Source organism: Episyrphus balteatus, chromosome 3, assembly GCF_945859705.1.
Source record: "Episyrphus balteatus chromosome 3, idEpiBalt1.1, whole genome shotgun sequence".
Classification (NCBI taxonomy): Eukaryota; Metazoa; Arthropoda; class Insecta; order Diptera; family Syrphidae; genus Episyrphus; species Episyrphus balteatus.
The window spans coordinates 6794188-6814822 of NC_079136.1; the positions used below are offsets into that span (position 1 = coordinate 6794188).

Here is a 20635-nt window from a genome sequence, read left to right on the forward strand (position 1 = left end):
ATAAAAGTTGGTTTCAAGCAATATAATTTGATTTTTTTAAGGAATTTCATAATTTATGTTAAAAAAATATAAACTATTAATTAAATATAAATGATAATTTCATAAAATCAAGTATGCCATTTTATTTCTTGTATAAAAATTAATTTTTAGAAAAAAAAATTTAAAATCGTTAGAGCTGTTTTTTTAAAAAATATTTTTTTTTTATAGAAATTTGCTTGCATTTTTCAAAACAAAAGTCGGTATGCCATTTTAAAGAAAATAATATTAAACACTTAAAAACTAAATTTCGATAAAACTCATCGACCCGTTTTCAAAAAATTGATTTCTTACAAAAAAAAAATATCAAAAAATGTTTATTTAAAAATCAAATAAAAAAAGATAAATTTTTAAAAAAATTGGTAAATATTTTATTTTTAACTTTTTTCCATATAAATTACGAGAAATTTATAAATCAAAAAACCCTTTCTACATATTATTTTTTTCTATTATTTCATAAGTTTGTTCACGTGTTAAAGGTACCTACTACAAAAAAAAATGTATCGAAATCGTTTTCGAAAAAATGTAACTTAACTATTTCTGTTATATGACAGATAACGTAAGTTTTGGTCCTAAAAAGAAATTTCAATTTCTCCCCTAAGAAAATAACCAAAACTGTTAAATGCCAAGTTTGAAGAAAATCTCTTCAATAGTTAAGGCTGTAGCTCGAGGTATCTACTCTTCATACAGGGAGACAGACAGAGAGACAGAATTGCCGGACTAACTTTTTTGGTTAGTGTTTACTGTATACAGGGTGTCCCAAAAGTTAACGTCGAAACGAAAACGGTAGATAGGGTAGGTGGTGACAGTTATCAGAAAAATAATAAAAAAAATCGCAGCCATATATTTTGTGAGTTATGGGTATTTGAAAAAAAGTCGAAAAAATGGTCACCCTGTGACGGTTTTTCATGTGCCGTGACTACAAATCTTAATTTTTCTCATTTTTTTCTTTTGTTACGGAACCTTGAATAACCCTGCTATCAAATGCATTCAAAAAATTTAACTCAGCTGCATCAGTTTTAAAGAAAATATTAAGTTTTTACCCAACTTAGTACTAAAAAATTTTACATGACTCTAATTCAATGAGCCGTAGTGTAAAAAAAATGCTCTACGAAGTTTCGGCAAGTTGCCTTAAAAGTTGGTGTGTTCAATTCTCTTTTCAAAATGGTACAACATTGTTGGGAATATTCCATAAATAACCGAGATACAATTTTTTTTCTTAAGAAATCCGACTTTTTTTAGGTAATTTTTTAATATTATTTAAGTTTTTCTATTCTGAAAGGTTCTGAAAGGGTACAAAACTTGAATAATATGGAAAAATTACCTAAAAAAAAGTCGGATTTCTTAAGAAAAAAAATTGTATCTCGGTTATTTATGGAATATTCCCAACAATGTTGTACCATTTTGAAAAGAGAATTGAACACACCAACTTTTAAGGCAACTTGCCGAAACTTCGTAGAGCATTTTTTTTTACACTACGGCTCATTGAATTAGAGTCATGTAAAATTTTTTAGTACTAAGTTGGGTAAAAACTTAATATTTTCTTTAAAACTGATGCAGCTGAGTTAAATTTTTTGAATGCATTTGATAGCAGGGTTATTCAAGGTTCCGTAACAAAAGAAAAAAATGAGAAAAATTAAGATTTGTAGTCACGGCACATGAAAAACCGTCACAGGGTGACCATTTTTTCGACTTTTTTTCAAATGCCCATAACTCACAAAATATATGGCTGCGATTTTTTTTATTATTTTTCTGATAACTGTCACCACCTACCCTATCTACCGTTTTCGTTTCGACGTTAACTTTTGGGACACCCTGTATGTATGTAGGTATACATATTAGGGTGTCCGTTATTTCCCAAAGTGATGTTTTCGGGGGAGACACCCCCCAGATCGAAAGTTTAGGGCCTAATTAAAGGGAATTTAGCAAAAAAAAAATTTTGGAGGTCATTAACCCGTGCCTTTAAGGTCATACTTTCCCCATACAAATTTGTATAGATAATTTTTAACTCATACATACAATTTTTTTTCTCTAGAGTTAAATCAACTATTTTTCAAATGTTTGTTGATTCTGGTTGGAAAATAGTTCCTTTAAAAGATTAAATTTAAAATTTCCCGTTAAAAATTTTTTTTATATTTTATTTCGGTTTTTGAAATTATTAGCTGTTTTCGTAGTTTTTGCTTTCACCCATCACATAATTTCAAATGCAATTTTATTGGTTTTTAATTCTTTTCAAATATTGCATACAAAAATTTGTGTATAAATCAAAAATTTTAATTTTTTTAAATTTCTATTTGAAATTTTTGCCGTTTTTATAATAAATAAATATTATTAAATACTTTACCCTTTCTTGTTTGCAACTTTTTTGATGTCATTTTTTAGGTGAATAATTTTTTAACCAAAATTCAATAAAAATATTGTAAACATATCTTTTGAAGTTCGAGAAAAATAAATTTAAACGTATAAAAACGGCAAAAATTTCAAATAGAAATTAAAAAAAAAATAAAATTTTTTGATTTTGATTTTTCTGCTAAAAACTCAACATATTTATTTGTTTTTTTTTTTTTTTTTTATTTTTTTTTAACAAATTCTTCACACAAAAAAAATAATTTTCTCAACATATTACTTAAATTTAATATCTAAAGTGAACGACACTGGTTTCTTTTCTTCTTCTTTTGGCAAATAATGAATTTGAATTATCAACTAGTAACAAAAAAAATAATTAAGATTAAAATTTTCAAAAATTTCATATAACAAATTCATCTTTTAAGCGCTTCTTTTATTGTACAATCAATATTTTTCATGCAGAAATCTACAAAAGTCTTCGCCAGTCGAGATATCTTTTCATACAAAAATTCCCTAACTGAAAATAAATTCACAGAATATAAAAAATAAAAAAAAAAAATAGGTCATTCTTAACAAATAATCAATTTTGTCAAGTAGTTTCTTTTAAAGTTTCCAAAATGATTTATTTATCAAAAGAAAAAAAAAATACCAAAACATTTGTAAATTTTTTCGACATAAAATTCAATATATTTAAAATATTACACCTTAATGGAAATTACTTTCAAGTATAAAAATAAATCAACCACAAAGTAAGACATAAAACACATTCCAAAAAAAAAAAAGAAATCCCTTTTACTCTCAATACTCAACTTTTTTCTCCCCCATCTCGAATAGTGATTCATAGTCAAAGAAGGTGCAAAACTTTTGACCGACTTATAAAGCCTTTTTAACATTCACACTCCAGCTATATTTTACCCTTTCTGCCAATATAATTTTTCAAAAGCAGTAGCAGTCTTTTTCTCCAGACGAAAATAAATTTAAAAAAAGGAGAAAAAAATCTGTAAATTCATTGAAAATTCAATCCATTCCTCGAATGACAAACGATATGTATTTCCAGAAATATTTACATTTCAAATAAAATTGAAAAAAAAAAATAAATAAATAAAAATATTTCTCAAACAGAACAATGCCAATGAAGAGAACTTCTTCGCTATATTATTTTCATTTAAATTTTTAACTTTGTTCATTTTTAATGTTATTTTTTTTTTTTTTTGTTAAACATTCCATTTGTAGCCACTTCCATCGTCCATTCCAAAACCAAACCACATGAAAACTAAACTCAATTCCAATGCAGTCACAACTCTCTACCCCAAACTTTGCTTTTGCTTTGTGAAAACTCTGTACCACTGATAACAAAAACCAATTCTACAGATACAAATATCTCCCACTCATCCCCCAAAACTATCTCATTCCACCCCCAGACAGCGAGAGACAAAACAAAATATTATACAAAACAGCTTCCTCTCTCCCAGTCTTTCACAGTCTGGGGTTCATTTATCGGGTCTATCTGCAGCGTAAAAGCTTTTTTAACAGTCGTTACAGTATCGTCCACAAAAAGCTCTTTTTTGTTGCTTTGGCTTTGCAGAAGTTCTGTTTCTGTTCTGTTTTCTACTGATACGAACGCTGCATCCTTTCTGCAGTTCGAATTATTTGTATCGGGGAGGTATAAAAGCAGTTACAACCGTTAAGGTGGGCATAGTACCGTTGTGAAAGGTCTCCCGTTCTGATCTAACTAAAAACCTTACAAAAAATTTTATCCCTAAAATAGTAATCGTGCTTGCCAAAATTTCCGTTACGGTTTCGTGTGCGTTTTAAGTTATATATTTTTGCTTTGGTGAGTTGGAGTGTTTTTTTTTTTTTTTTTGGTTGTCTCTCTTTTGAGTGTTGTTGTTGTTGTTGTTGTTATTCTGATGGTGGAAGTTGGTGTTTCTTCTTATAAATTAAGGAATATCGTTCTTCGTCAGCTCAAAGGACCTAAAATTTCACACAGCAGCAGCAAAATACCGTAAAAATAAAATAAAGGAAATACAAAAAAAAAAAAACAAAAAAAAAAAACTAAAATCGAAGGACGTGTAATTTTCTAGTGTGTGCTGATGCAGGAGTGTGTTACTGAACCGAACGGAAGTTAGATTCTTCGGGGAGGCTAACCAAACAGTATACAGGACGAGCTCAGGTGTAGTCGTATTATATCCTTTTTTTTTGGTATACAAGCGTGTGAGCCTTTCCGTTGTTGCATGTGATATTTAATGCTTTTCACGTAGGTATCTGCTTTGTCTTAGAAAAGCAAGTCCCTCCTCCTTTCAACTCCTTGTTCTTCTACTTTGGCATGAAAATGAACAACAGTTTTTTTTTTGTTTTTAACCCCTCTTACAATCTGGGCTAAATCCTTTTGAAATAATAAAAAAAAAACAAGAAAAACCAAAAAAAAAAAAAAACTTAAGCGAGAACACGAAAGATATACATTATCATACATAATACTGACATGTATTACCTGAGACAAGTCGAAGGATTTTTCATACCTTTTTAACCCTAGTCCCCCAATCTTTAACATTCTTTTGAGAATCTTTTTGAGTTTGAAAACTCAAACTCAAACTGAAATAAATTGAAGGTAACGAAGTGAAGAATGTCTTTTTCATTTTTTTTATTAAATACTTTGGTGGTTTTTTTTGTTTTTTTTTTTTTTTTTTACTTGATTCAATTAACTTTAACTGGTCTTGAAGTTGTTGAAGATGTATCTTCTTCTAACTACGTCAGTTGTTTGAGTTCAGGTCGGTTTTATAAAGATCACAAAAAAAGATACTTAATTGCCAATTGTAATGATGTGCATATTGCATTATTATATTTGTGCAATGTATAATTCAATGAGAGACCTTGTAAAATAAAAAATAAAAGATCATAAAAAATGGAATAAATGATTGCGTTTGTCGGTACTTGAATTATAGAGACTCTATATAGCTTAGCTTGTGCCCTCTAGCTTTTGAAGGTAAATGTTGAAAGAAGGCATATATCGCATCAATTCAATCGTTTTATAAGAAAAAGGGGTGCAGTGAGGATATATTCAGTTTAGAAGAGTATTAGCGTTCAAGTGTCCATCAACGCTTGTCGTCGTCATTCGTCTAGATTGTAGTTTCTTCGTCAACAGAAAGTTGACGTTTTGCGTAGGTTGCGACAGAGAACTACTACAAATCAAGTTCAATCATTTTAAGTTCGTTCTTGATGGTGATTTTTTTTTTCTTCTTCTTATTGCAATTACAATGAAATCAATTTGCATATGATCTGGATAGGAAGGTAGACAATTATAATTATGAACAAAGTTTTGTGAAGCTCAAAGGGAAAATTGCCTAGGGGATTTGAGTCTTCGAATTGAATTGAGAATCTTAATTGAAAAATTAAAAGAATTCTCCATTTTTTTTAATTCGTCGATGGGCAGACAGAGGTTTTAATTATGTCAGGAAATTCTAAGAATAATTCATTATTTAAGTACATATTTGTATATTAGTTTTGAGGATTAACAAAAGTGAATAAAAACAGAAAGTTGAATTTTTTGGAATAAAAGCACTTAAACAAAATGGCGAAACTAATATTCAGGTGTGTATACCACTTGCGACTACTCTTTCCTTTTTAATTATTATTATGCTTATTTAATTTTTTTTTTTATTTTAAACTCTTAACTTTTTCAAAGAAACTTAAATTAAAAAAAAAAAATCAAATAAAAATTATACAATTTTAAGTTTTAATTTCAACTGAATTTATTTAATTTGTTGAAAATAGCAAATGGCTAATAAATTTAAGGCGACAAATTATTTTTTTCTTATATGAAATTAAAATTGTATAAATATGTATGTATTTGTATGTGCAAAATTTGTAACCATATTCAAAAGAACTAACCATTTAGTTTTTTAACTTTGAAGACATAATTGTTTCTTTGCGAAAAATTCTTGCCAATATTGCTTAGCCCTGAAATCAAAAATTTGAAAGTAGACCAATTGTAACCAATTGATAAATTGTTAGTTTAACAACTCTATATAGTTTCATTTGAAGTAAGGACGTTATATACAATATGTCTTCTTGTTTTTTTTTTTTCAATTTTGAAAATTTTTACGCTTAAATAGTTGAAATATTTTTCATTTGGAAAACATTTGGTAGAAACAAATTTACTGAAAGATATTGCAAAAAAAAGTTGTAAAGTGTGTCCTTAAATCGACTTTAATGTTAACATAGAAATAACTATTTTTCACGTCAATTTTTGCAACAAAAACTTTTAGAAGAACACAGAGATCTCGTAAGTTAAAGTTCAATAAAGCAGTCTCTTTTACATTTTCGTTAGATCTTTTTTTATACAAATAGTTTTTTATTTATGAATATTTTCAAAAATTTGTCAATAAAATGAGTATTTATCAACTTTTAAAAACAAAGTTGCAAAAAATAATTCTTTTTTTTTTGTCAAAATTATTTTAATTAAAATCATTTTAACTTTGAAATTACTAAAAGGTTTCTTAACAAAAACAAAAAACGTGCGTTGAAATCGGTTAAGTCAGTTCCGAAAAATTCTTTAATCAAGAAATCGGTTCAAAATTTTTATTTAAAAAAACGATAGGTTTTATTTTGGTCATGTATATTTTAAATTTTTCCTCTATTAAATCACCAGAAACTCCTTTTAACTGCTATGTATGTATGTTTGAAAAAGTTTACAAAAATACAGAAATGAGAGACCCAGTTTTTTCGCATTCTAGCTATACCAATTCATTTTTACTCTCGATACACATATAGGTACTATGTATCTATCGTTAAAAAAAGTTGAGATAACAATTTTCCATGATATTACGATGATAGAAAATAAAATGCACGACTGGGTCGCACGAACTTGCTCTTAGAGTTAAAGTTGCTTAAATTGTTAAGACTTTTTATATAGAAATTTGGAAAAAAAATAAAATTCGTTTTTTAAAAAAATTAAATAAAATCTGAAATCAAATTGCCCTCCAAAACAAGTATGCAGTTTTGATTGATATATTAACATGCATTTTTAGAAAAAAAAATTTCAAAATCGTTAGAGCCGTTTTTTAAAAAACTAATTTTTTATAAATAATTTTTTAGAAAAAAAGTTCTAAAATAAAATTGGTATGCCATTTTGTAGAAATCTTTAATCAACATCTAAAAACAAAATTTCAAAAAAATTCAATGTCCCGTTTTCGAAAATTTGATTTTTCAAAAAAAAATTTTCAAAATTTTTTTAAAAATCCAAAAATTATTTTTTTCAAAATTTTATTTTTGGCTTATATTTAAATTATATAAATGCTTTTTCACAAAAAGTTTCGTTGAAATCGAATAAGCGGTTTCGGAGATAATCCGATTTGAAAAAAACGGTTCTATGGCAGGTACCGTTAATAATGATTTTCCAAAAAAAAAATTTTTCATTAAAAGGTAGACCTTAACTTAAAACTAACGTTTGAATTTTTTAAACAAAATCGTTGGAGCCGTTTTCGAGATATTTCAATTTTACTAAAATCGGTATATGACAAGTACCGTTAATTTTGGTCCAAAAAAATTAATTCCAAAAACCCCTCTGGAGAGTCGCCAAATAACGCTACATACCAAGTTTGACATTAATCGGTCCATCCGTTTAGGCTGTAGGTCCTTATACAGACAGACAGACAGACAGACAGACAGACAGACAGACAGACAGACGGACTTCCGGGACCCACTTTTTTGGCATTCTCTACCATCGTAATGTCATGGAAAAATGTTATCTCAACTTTTTTTTTTTGTACGAATGCATAACTTGATATACAGGGTGTCCCAAAAGTAATGGATCAAACGAAATATGCTGATAGGCCAACTTTAGGGCTCTCAGAATTTAGTAACTTGTTCATCCCAAATCCTTACGGTTTTCAATTTAATGCAGTTTTTGTGAATTATCGAAAAATCTCGACTTTGCAACAGTATTTTGCTTCCTCCGGTCATAATTGATTTTTGTTTTTTTACAATTCTTTCACTAAAACATTGGCTAATAAGAATAAATAATTATTTAATCAAAATATTTTTTATTTCATACGCCATTTTGCTGCAAATTAATTAACAGTTCCATGTTTTATAAAAACTCAATTACTTAATTTTTTTTCAGAGCAACACACTGCAAAAAATTTGTATGGTGTGACACAGGTTAATTATTTTAAAAACTTGCCGTGTTATTGCACTTTTCAAAAATATATAAAAGTTTCCAAACTTGAAGTTAGAACAAAAGATATTACAATTTTAATGCAACAAAACAGGCCTTTTCAGAGAAAAATAACAAAGAAAAATAAACACATTTCCTCGACTGTTGTTTGTTTATTTCTTTTTGAATAAAAGCCTCGATTTTTGTTTGTTATTTAGCTCTGAAAACCCCTGTTTTTTTGCATTAAAATTGTAATATCTTTCGTTCTGATTTGAACTTTGGAAATTTTTATACATTTTTGAAAAGTGCAATAACACGGCAAGTTTTTAAAATAATAAACCAGTATCACACCATACAATTTTTTTTCGGGATGTTCCTCTCAAATAAAAGTAAGAAATTGAGTTTTTATAAAACATGGAACTGTTACATAATTTGCAGCAAAATGGCGTATGAAATAAAAAATATTTTGATTAAATAATTATTTCTTATTATAAGGCAATGTTTTAGTGAAGGAATTGTAAAAAACAAAAATCAATTATGACCGGAGGAAGCAAAATACTGTTGCAAAGTCGAGATTTTTCGATAAATCACAAAAACTGCATTAAATTGAAAACCGTAAGGATTTGGGATGAACAAGTTACCAAATTCTGAGAGCCCTAAAGTTGGCCTATCTGCATATTTCGTTTGATCCATTACTTTTGGGACACCCTGTATAGTACCTATATCGCAAGTAAAAAGGGGTCTCGAAAGTGCGTTAGTCTGTCAGGATGTCTGTCGGTCTGAATAAGGAGCTACAGCCAATCTACTTCAAACTTGGTATGTAGCAGTTTTTGGATCCTGTACAGAGGAGTTTTTAGAATAAATTTGTTTGTACAAAAAATAGCGGTACCTGTCATATACCAATTTTGGAAAAGTTTAATTTTCTCAAAAACGACTCATGCTTGTTCAATTTTAACGAGTTTTTGTATGCGAAAACATTTATATTGCCTGAATATATGTAAATAAAAAACAAAATTAAAAAAAAAAAAATAACTTTTGGATTTTTAAAAAATTAAAGATTTTTTTTTTTGAAAAATAAAATTTTCGAAATCGTGACATTGAATTTTTTTGAAATGTTTGTTTCATGTGTTGATTAAAAGTTTCTAAAAAATGGGATATCAAATTTATTTTATTTTAAAATTTTTTTGTTCAAAAAATTATTTATAAAAAATTACTTTTTAAAAAAACGGCTCTAACGATTTTTAATTTTTTTTTTATAAGAAATTAAACTCCATACTTTTTTTGGAGCTCAATTTAATTTAAAGATTTGTTTTTTTTTTTTTTAATTTGAAGAGCGAATTTAATCCTTTTTTTTATACATTGACCAAATTTGTATATAAAAAGTTAGTTTAGTTCGTGCGACCCAGTCGTGCATTTTATTTTTTACAAATCTTAATTTGCCATACCTAAATATAAAAATATATAGGGTAGTAAAAATTGAGTTTGATGAATACATATCAAACAATTTATCACCACAAAACGATGAATAATGAAATATGTATTAAATGGATTTATTATCAAAAACGATTTTCTTTGATATTAAATTGTCATATATGTGTACTTTAACACAATTTCTTTCACTTAACAGAAATAATAATTACATCAATGAAATTACTGTCATTAAATACAATAAACCCATAATAATGATATCCAACTAATAAATATTGACATTAAAGAAACATATATTGGGTGCATAAAATTATTTCAATCAAAATATAAATAAATGCATTAACTATAATATGACTTGAACGTTTATAAAAACAATAAAAGCAAACTAATAGTTTCATTTTTCCAACAACAATTATTTGCTTTTAACCAAATAATATGTTTTTCATTTTTTTTTTAAATTTAAAATTCGATGTTAGAGATGTTTTTCGAAACAAATCACAACGTCCTTGCAATAACCAAATGAATAAAATCGGGAGAACATAAAACACCTATATTTTTTTGTTTGTTTTTTTTTTTTTTTTTTAGCCTTAACCAAATCTACACAGCAGGTATGCATTTTTTAGGATCTGTCAAACGCGAAACTAGTTTACATTTTTAAGGTACTTTGCTGTGTTGAATATTTTTCTTTTTGTTGGAATGTGACATTTTACATCAGTTTATCTTGGAAATGTTTGTTTTTTACAAAAATTTTCTGCGAAGAATATGACAAGTACCTACGTTCGTTTTTTTTTCCTTCCATATATTTTTCATTCTATGGAAATAATAGGACTTAAGTTAGTGGTACTTATCTTAAACTTCAAAATGTATGCACACATGGAACTTAAAAGATTATGTGGGTTTATTCATATTTTTATAGCGTTGTTACCTTGCGTCACGAAAAATAAACAATATTAGCTCAAAACGACTTTAACAATTCTTGAGCATCTACTATCATTTTTTGAGTCAGCAAAAAACCATTGAAATAAAAATTTACGGAAATAAAGTTTAGATAAAGTGACCCATTTATCAAAAAACAAGTGTTGCAAGCTTTGTCAATTATTATGACATGTATGTAACTACGGAGGTTTTTTTTTTCTTTTTTTTCAAGTTGTGAAACGTATTTATATTCCTCAGATAGACAAAAAGCAATAAATCATTGACAAATCATTTATTTAAGGCGATGAAAGGCATGAAAAAAAGTTTTTTCCCTTCTTTTATTGAAAGTAGCTCGTATATTATATTTTATTGCAACACGTTTATGGTTTTGTTCACACTTCATTACAAATATATTATACATTCTGACCGCCAGTGGCGTAGATAGCTTTTTGCTAAGGGGGGGATAGATCTAGTTCGCAAATTTTTTTTTAAGTTTAAATAATGCTTCTTTGTTTTGTTTTTATTCTCTTTAAATTGGAGAAAGTTCTTTCGGTAGTTGACGTAGAAACCAGCAGTGTACTTAAATATCTTTAATAAAATATAAATACCAGGACAACTTTTTTTCGGTGCAGCTTTCGAGCGCTTTCAATGAGTTCATAGAGGAAGTATTTTTCCTTCTGATCAAATATCTTTTCTGAGTTTTTAATTCTTCACACAGAGAAAAATATGACCAGGACCACCTAAATACCAACAGATTTCCTTATTGAACTGTTTTATGAAGAAAGCTTGTTAATATCAACAATTAATAAGGTTTTTCCATAGAGATTTCTCATTATTTTCATGTAGGTACAAAATCTTTCAAAATTTTTTGTAAAAATTTCATATTTTTTCCAACTTGGCACTAGAACAAAAATTGTGACCAATATTTCTATAGTAAGTTGAAATAGGTGATCCCGTAAATAATCGTATTTTTTTTATTAAAAAAACAAAACCGACTTCCATGGATCAAAACTGGGTTTTATGGTTTTTCTAATGGTACTGAACAGGCACCAGCTTTTAAATACCTACAAAAAGAATTATCAAAATTGGTTCACTCGGTCCAAAGTTATGAGGTGAAAAACACACTTTGAACCGAAGGGTTCGAACGATTCTTTTGTCGCTTCACTATTCTCTTATGTTTAACGCCTATGTCAAGGATTTCAGCTAATTTTTCCCATATACAAAAAACTTTCGAAAATAAGTCGTCTTCTGCCCGTTTAATTTTTAGTTGATCCCTTAAATCTTTAGCGAGGTCCATTGCTTGGACCAAGTCTAAATTCACTCTTTGAAACACCGACTTAATGGCAACGAAAGTTGGTAAACCATATTTATAACCTTTAAGCTAATCAAGAACTCGAAATCCATAGCGTTTTTTTTCAAAGTGCGCTTCTTCAACTTATTTATTCATGACTGTTTATACTGCACAATTATCGATCCCAATGGGGGGGGGGGGATATATCCCCCTGATACCCCCCCCCCCCCCTATCTACGCCACTGCTGACCGCACGTGTTTTTATTCAATTTAGTGAATTAAATCTACACTTTTCTAATTTTATTTGTCCCAGTTAAACATTTTTCTTCACCGTCTTAAGAGTTGATGGTTCTCTTTAGGATACATGTACGGTACGTGTACTTTAATTCTTTCTCTCACGAAAATATTTAACAGGCATTTTTACTTTACTTACCGATTTACAGTTTTAGAAACTTTTTCTTGACATTAAATTTATGACTATATTTATGAATATTATAATAATAAGTATGCGGTTGTATGCATTTAAGGGAAAATACTATAAGAAAAAACCCTCATATAACACTTCTTACAAACTAAGATTGAACATAAACCCATGTTCACTTGAGAAGTATAACATTTGAAAGTTAGTCTAAATTAAGTTGATTATAATAGCTTGTTTTCACTAGAGCCCAAATGAGATAATTTCGCAAATTAGGTGAGTTCAAATTTCAAATTTAATTTTTTTCCTATAGGATTTGACATTCTAAATGAGATAGTTTAGGAAATTACTTCATTTGGGCTGTAGTGAAAACAGGCTATAAGCTCATTTTCTGAGTAGCTAAGTAAACTCATATCAAAAATGTTTTCTTGCAACTTGTAAAAAATAAATTTAACTGGGCTGACGCTCTATCTTTGATGGAATAAAAAACGAAATCTGATTTTTTATTTTTTTTTTTTTGAAAAATCAATTTTTTGAATGCCTTTTTTTAAAACAATATTCTTATGTGTCTATTAATTCTTCTTTTTTATTTTATTTTATTTTTTTTTTAACTTTTAACACCAGATTTCAATAAAAAAAATTATATAACAATTAAAAAAAAAATTGTAAAAATTCTTTGCTATACAGAATTTTAATGGCATACCTACTTCGTTTGGAGGTCAAAACGAAAAAAAGAATGCTTTTCTATTTAATGGACAAATTGTGGTTAAATTTCCTAAAATTTATGAGTAGTAGTATTTTAGTATTGAAATATTAGTATTTTTAAGCAATTCAAAAAAAAAAAAAAAAATATTTTGAATTTTTTGGTTGCGAATTATTTCTTACAACATGATAACAATTGTTTTCGAATTTCTTTTTACAAAATTGACTTTCAAATTTTTTTTTTTCAAGTAATTAATACGATCGTTTTTCACTTACAATGTGTATGCAGTAGGGTGTGTCAAAATGCTAAAATATGGAATTTTCAAATGTAATAGCTTTTTAAAGTTGCATTACTTATCAAAAACAAATCCTGCGTTTACAATTTTCATTTTAATTAATATCTTTGGCTCGCTCAAAACATAGAAAGAAATCGAAGAAATTTGAATTTTTAGAGATTTTGGAAAAATGTGTTTTTTTTAATTGCGCCGTTTGAATACAAAAACAAATATATTAAATATATATCTTTATAAGAAAAAACTTTTAAGCTTATATTTGTTGGAATTGAACACTTAGTAAAGAAGCTGCGAAATAATATGCGAAGAAAAAAAATCATTTTTTCATATAAAATCGTTTTTTTTTCCTAACAACTTCAACCGATTTGAGCGAGCCAAAGACGAACGATATTATAATTTTTTTTTTGTACATATTATTAAACCTATGCAGGGTTGCGAGTTTATGAATTAAAAAAACACTTAGTCATAAGCTACTCTTTAACTTGTGAATTAAAAAATATTTAATCCATAAGCTTTTTTAGATTTGAGAATTGAATAATATTCAATTCATAAGCTTTTTTTGAATCTTGAATTCAAGAAGTACTTCATTCAGAAGCCCTTTAGAATTCCCGAATTATAAACAATCTAATTCATAAGCTAGTTTTGAATTATGAATTGAAAAAATATTTAATTCTTAAGCTATTTTTGAATTGTGAATTGGAATAATTTTCAATTCGTAAACTATTTGTGACTTGTGAATTAGAATAGTTTTCAATTCATAAGCTATTTGTGACTTGTGAATTGGAATAATTTTTAATTCACAAGCTCTTAGAAAATTGATTTGTGAATTAAACTATGTTGAAAGTCATAAGCTCTCTCCGGAAAAACAAAAAGATGTGTTTGATGTATAAAAATATCGGCGAGTATAGTACGCTAGGCCTCAAATAGGAGTTTTTGTCCCAAAGCCGATGAAAGTGGTTTTGTAGTAATACAAGGAGTCTCAGGGTAGTGTCTTAGATTGTATGGGCAAGCTACCACGTGTACCGTTTATCGTTTTCAAAAGTGGCGCTGTTCAAGCACGATGGATGGCAACTGCTTTCTTTTCAGGAATTCTTTATTCAGCTTCAAAGGTAGGAAAGAATAAACAAGTAGGTAGTGTCTTAGATTATTATGGGCAATGGACGTTACCTTAGTTACCTTAGACCCTAATAAAACTTTTGACCACTATTACATTGCAAAATACGGGTAATTTTTTTCAGCCATACAAAAGTGACACACCCTAGTGTACAGGCTCTCAAAACATCATAACTAATGTACTTCAAGCCAATAATTTATTTGTAAAACTCTTCAACGGAAATACTAAATCTGTTCCATTTTTTCTATCTTTTACAATAGGTACACTAAAATAAAATGGTAAACAAATCTGAAAGTTTAGCTTTGTAACATCTGTTATTTTAGGAATTTGTAAAATGATGTAAATATCCGGATATGTAACACACAAATCTTAATTACTATTGACTTTATTTTTTTTTTATTTTGCATATATACCGCACATTCTAATATGTTGCCTTAATTTAAACAAATATAAAAAGTCATTTACATTCAAAATTACAGCAATGTTTTTATTCTGTTTATTCATTCGTAATTTATTCAAACAATTGTGTGGTTTTAAATTCAAACACATTTTTTATACATTTCCAACAAAAAAAGTTTAAAAAAAAATCCTTTGTCAATTTTATCTTTCATCTTTGCATAATATTTCCGAAAAAAATTAATATTAATATAAAATTAAATATTATAATTAATGTTGTTTTTTTTCAAAAAAATAGGGTGGCTTAAGGTTAATTAATTTTTTGTGTACACAAATCAAAAAAGAAAAATTTTTCATTTTCAATTAGTACAAAGTTTCGGGTTTATAATTATTCCTTGCCTCCAACAACAATCATCATCATCTTTCCTTCCTTATTTTTCCTTTCTTTTTATATTTATTTTCTAGGCCGGGAGAGAAACATCATCAAATAACATTTAAGCTTTGCCTTAATTAACTCATACACCTTTACTGATGGCTGTGCTTCAATTGCGGTATACATATCCCATAAATTAAATAATCCCCCAAAAAGTGTTTGATTTACCATTCCATCATTTATATACACACACGTACAAGTCCTTACTAAAAATGTGTATAAAGTAGTTGGAACAGAGATTTATTATAGTCCATTTAGAGAAAAGGTGGACTTGGAAGTTAGTCCCAACAATTCCCAACCAACCAACAAAAAAAAAGGACCCAACTGAAATAGCTTCAATCAATTAATCAGAGGTTATAGTTGCTTAAAGGGGGTCAGCAGTAAAATGGAGATGGAACTGTTTGGCCCTTAAATACCCTCTCTATCCTTTTTTAATTTACCCTAATGCAATGCAGACTAAGAGGGTTTTTTTTTTGCATCTCCCCATCAGTCGGCAATCCGCATACACAAGAGAAAAATTAATCTTACTTTGCCATATCATATAATTACTTTTTATATAGTAAAAATCCTTGCTTTGATTTTCTCTTCTATCTCTTTAAAAAAAAAAAAAACTTATCCACTTTTGACATGAAAGTCCCACAACCACATCACATTGGTATCTGTCTCTGATTTTGAATTTGGATTCCTGTCCTACAAATAGACATCCTTTTCAAGGACTAAATAAATTCATCGCAAAGATAAATAACCCTCAACAAGTCTCTTAAATTCTATCGTGATGTTTTTTTTTGTGTGTGCGAAAGTTTCAATGAAATTACTGGAGAGTGTAGTTTGTGGTTTGGTAATTTGTTCTATTTGCGGTTAGAAGATTGATTATTCACTGCCACTTTGGCAAAAAGAAAAAAACAAGAAAAATTTATCACCCTCTCGGAGTTATGCAAATTTTAATTGGAAAATTGTCGAATTGCATGTTTTAACCGCGCTCAGAGTGGAACCGCACAAAAATATACAATATACATACAACACAATTAAACAATGGAATCAGAGAACAATGCCAATTTCGGAGTGATTCCAACCGACGACGACGGACCGCAATTTTATATTCAAGATTTATTGAGCTGCTATAACACTCCTATAGTCATTTACATTGTATTTTGCTTGGGAGAAGTGGGTTGGAAGGTCCTTAATGGAGGTAAATTTATCATGGCTCAAAGTTTCTTTTTGTTTTTTGGCATGCAAAAAAGAGAGAGCTCATGAAAATTTGATATTTGGCTTCTTTCGTATTATAATTTCAGAGCTTGATATTACACAATTGAAGGGTTATTTTGCCAGCCAAGAACAGAGAACAGAAAATCAGTGAATTTCCTGTGTAAAATCGTTTGTTGCATTTAATCCTTTTCAACTTTTACCCTTGTTGTTGATTATGATTACATTTTAATCTTTCTTCTTTTTGTTTTTATTCCTTTTGTCTTCTTCCAAAAGAGACTCTTCTGTGAACTCTGATGTTGTAAATAAGCTTGAATATTAGTCTCTGGTGAAGACAATGTTTTTTTTTTTTTAAGAAAAAAAGTTACTACCGGGGTTATTCAAATAAAAAAAAATTCACCAAAAAGCTAACAAAAGAGTTATAGGTACGAAAAGCAAAAGAGTACCTAAGTCTCTTTTGTATAGAAAGAAAATTATATTCTCCTACCAACTCCGGAAGTAAGTTGTTGCATAAATTAAAAACCAAACGCTCTGGCTGAGCAAATTTTATTCAAATTTTAACGTTTTTCAGTTTTGCAAACATGAAAGTTAAATTAGTTACATTTGGAAGTTGGAGGTTATTTTTTTTTTTTTTTTGGTTAAGTCACTATAGGCCAGTCATTATATACATTTGGAAATGCAAAATGAGCGAGGAAGCTAAATTTTGGATATGTTGTAGAGGATGCTTAAAAAAGCTTAACTTGAAGTTTTCGACCAAGATTTCCTATGAGCTTTTTCCGCCATTTTGAAAAAAAGGATAAAATTGGTTTTTTGACAATAACTCGGCTATCTGACGAGATGCGAAAATTTTACAAGGAGCTTTTTTGTAGCTTTTAACGAGTTCTACAATTCATGCATACACATTTTTTGTCTATCATGAACCGGTTTCGAGATATCGATTAAAAAAGTCAAAAATTTAGGACATGCCATTTGTTTTTTGACATTATCTATTTTTTGGTGATGAATATCGAAAAAATTATTAACATAAAATTTGTAGACCTTATTCAGACCTACAATTTTGTGCTTTTATTTTTTTTTTTTGGACAAAAATTACGAACTCCAGCGGGAATTTATTAAATGAATTTTTTTTTTTTTTTTACTCAAGAAAACGAAGGGTGGACGTTTTTTCATTTTTTTTGTCGCTTTGATGGTCCCGGTTGAAGATCTTTGTCGTCCGTACACTCCTCAACTTGTGAAATAGGTTGAATCATTGGAAATGATGCTGATATGTACGAAGCATAGTCATCATCATCTCTGTCATCGTCGTCATCAAACGAAATGTCGACTCTGGTGACGTTATTGCATGATTGCCCACTACAATGCAGACAAATAACTGAGCAACTAATTCCTGCTTTCCTACACCCACAAGAAGCCCCACAATTCCCTTTGCATTTGCACGAAATAAGTTTTAAAAGTTCAGGAGGTGCGGGTTCGGCTGTGCTGGTAATTGGTTCAAGTCCGTGATTAGTTTGTCGCCAACCCCATTCCTGAGGATCTTTAAAAAACCCGAGCCAGGTTTGCACCTGCAGATATGTTCGGAATATGTGCTGGCGGACAGCGCTGCTCGTTGGTGGGAGTAGTGTTAGGTGATTCGTTTTATTTATATGCATTGATTTTGCGAAACGATGGAATCGCAAAATATTTATTGATTTTTCTTGCTTATCACCGCCATATAGGGCAATTAGGAATTGCTCTCCTGCGCAAGTTAAGGCATCCGGATCGACCTTTTTTTGTTTGAATAGTTCTATCGATGACCTTAGTTCCGGATGCTTCTCGAGAGTGTTAATAAATTTAAGTTTTCCCATGTTGTAAAACGACGATGTCGTATCGCAACCGCTAAAAGCGTGAATAAAAAGAATATTCTTAAGAACTGACTTACCGTGCTTGAAACTGCTCTGGGAGTACAGCTTTGATGGCGTATTTCCTTTTGCTGGTTTGCGGAAAAATATATTTTTTTTATCCTGTGCAAGTCCAGTAAGTAAAACCAGAAGATCGATATCTTCGCCAACTATTTCCAAACTATTATTGATGAAGACATTGATTTTTCAAAACAAAAAAACCTAAGTTTTCTTATAAAAATAGCTTAAAATTTAGCTTCAACTCCATTCAGAAAACCACAGGTATAAGTACATACTTTATATATTTAAATTTTTATTGCGGGGAGGTACGATTACATGCTAATCTGACCTGCACAATTTTTATGATATTCCCAAAAAATGGTGATAAGAAAGGGTTGAGTAATTTCAAAAATTAAAAACGCATGAATGAAACAATAAGACAATCATTAAGTAGCATGGGATTTTCCCACAGCTAATTGATACCTGCTTCTAAAACAATGCTCCTTAATAGAGCAATAAAATTCTGTATATCTTTCTAATCACCCACCCCTAATAAAGAGGCATCTTCTTCACATACCTAAATGCTCATACATACAAATCTTGGATATGTAAAGTTATGTTTTTTTTCAAAAAAGTTTAATGAGTTGCGGTTTGCAATTTTGATAAATAAAATAATATAGAGATTGAAGCAAATTGCAAACACAAAGAGCTGGTATACTGTATTTAAAAAATTTGGGTTAATAAAACTGGGGTTAAAAAAACCATTACCATTTTCTTCTCATTATGTTTTTACTAAATAAATACATACATTTATGTATGTATGTATGTGTTACTGATATAATAATATAAACATTAAAAAAAAAAATGAATAATTTTTTTTTTACAACCGAACGAGCGGTTTGCTTGGCGACTTTGCGGCCAGCTGGAGGTCGTAATTTTTGTCCAAAAAAAAAAATAAAAGTACGAAATTGTAGGTCTGAATAAGGTCTACAAATTTTATGTTAATAATTTTTTCGATATTCATCACCAAAAAATAGATAATGTCAAAAAACAAATGGCATGTCCTAAATTTTTGACTTTTTTAATCGATATCTCGAAAACGGTTCATGATAGACAAAAAATGTGTATGCATGAATTGTAGAACTCGTTAAAAGCTACAAAAAAGCTCCTTGTAAAATTTTCGCATCTCGTCAGATAGCCGAGTTATTGTCAAAAAACCAATTTTATCCTTTTTTTCAAAATGGCGGAAAAAGCTCATAGGAAATCTTGGTCGAAAACTTCAAGTTAAGCTTTTTTAAGCATCCTCTACAACATATCCAAAATTTAGCTTCCTCGCTCATTTTGCATTTCTAAGCCGTTTTTTCCGACATAATGACTGGCCTACTACAAACAGTAGCTAGTTGGTGGAGACGTTTGAAGAATTTTAAATCACAGAAAATTCAAAGTATTTTCCTCTCCTTTCTCTTGAAATTAATGATTTTTTGGGTTTTTTGTTTGGTTTTGTGAAGTTATTGTTATTTTAACAAGCGTATAAATTTACACTAAATACATCAAGTTGGTTATTTTGATGGAAATTTTGAGGTTGTAAATAGTCGTGGAAAATGTGGGGTTTTTTATGCGCACTTAAAAAGATGAGGGAAAACAGCGACTCTGAAAAAAATATGATAGTAAACAGATCGATTAAAAAATATTATTTTTTTTAAAGAAAAGGATTTTATCAAAAAAGAATTAAATAAAAAATACAGAAAAGAATCTCAATATGCATCATTCATCAATATTTTCGCTATTTGCATATTTTTTAAAATTTTTTCCATAATATAATGGTTTCTTGAATTTTATTTTGAATTTTATTTCTGTAAAAATAATAACTTTTATTTAAAAAAAAAATTAACATTTTCTTTTTCCAAAATTAATACATAACAGATAAATAAAATCTAAATTTCATATGATAAAATGTAGTGATTCATAGCATAGATAGTTTTGCAAAAATTATGACTCAGTGACTTCATGTTAAAAATACCTACATGTA

The 20635-nt window shown here is 28.8% G+C and overlaps 1 protein-coding gene across 1 annotated transcript in view; it reads left to right on the forward strand.

Moving 5' to 3' along the window:
- The first annotated feature begins 4065 nt into the window (after positions 1 to 4065).
- The window catches only part of LOC129913574 (calexcitin-1), a 39135-nt gene continuing 22565 nt past the window's right edge, over positions 4066 to 20635 (forward strand). The window contains exon 1 of the mRNA XM_055992321.1: positions 4066 to 4216. The gene's annotated coding sequence lies outside the window, so the exon portion shown is untranslated. The remainder of the gene's footprint in view (positions 4217 to 20635) is intronic.